Consider the following 414-nt stretch of genomic DNA (forward strand, 5'->3'; position numbering starts at 1 on the left):
GGGGGACCAACCTATGTCCTGTGTCCTCTCCACATCCTGTCCCATCCCAACATCCCATCCCATCCCAACATCCTGTCCCCATCTCACCACCCTGACCCTGCTACCTGATCCTGGCCCGGGCCCCCTGCCACCCACCCTCCCAAGCCAGGGCCAAGCCGATGCTAGGGAGGGTGAGGACCAATGCAGAACCATGTGTGACTGCTGGACGAAGCCCCTCTCCTTCTCCTGTACCAGACAAGGGGATGAGGCCAACGGCAAAGAAGACAAATTGACCCCAAAGAAGCGAGGGCCCTGGTGGAGGATGTCCACGGGGCGGGTGGGTGCTGGCGGGATGCTGACGGATGGGAGATGGCTCTGAAGGAGACGTCGGCAGCGGGCATGGACCTCAGCACGCTACCCCCATGGGGTGGTTGC

The sequence above is a fragment of the Acanthisitta chloris genome, unplaced genomic scaffold (genome assembly GCF_000695815.1).
Source record: "Acanthisitta chloris isolate BGI_N310 unplaced genomic scaffold, ASM69581v1 scaffold1096, whole genome shotgun sequence".
NCBI lineage: Eukaryota > Metazoa > Chordata > Aves > Passeriformes > Acanthisittidae > Acanthisitta > Acanthisitta chloris.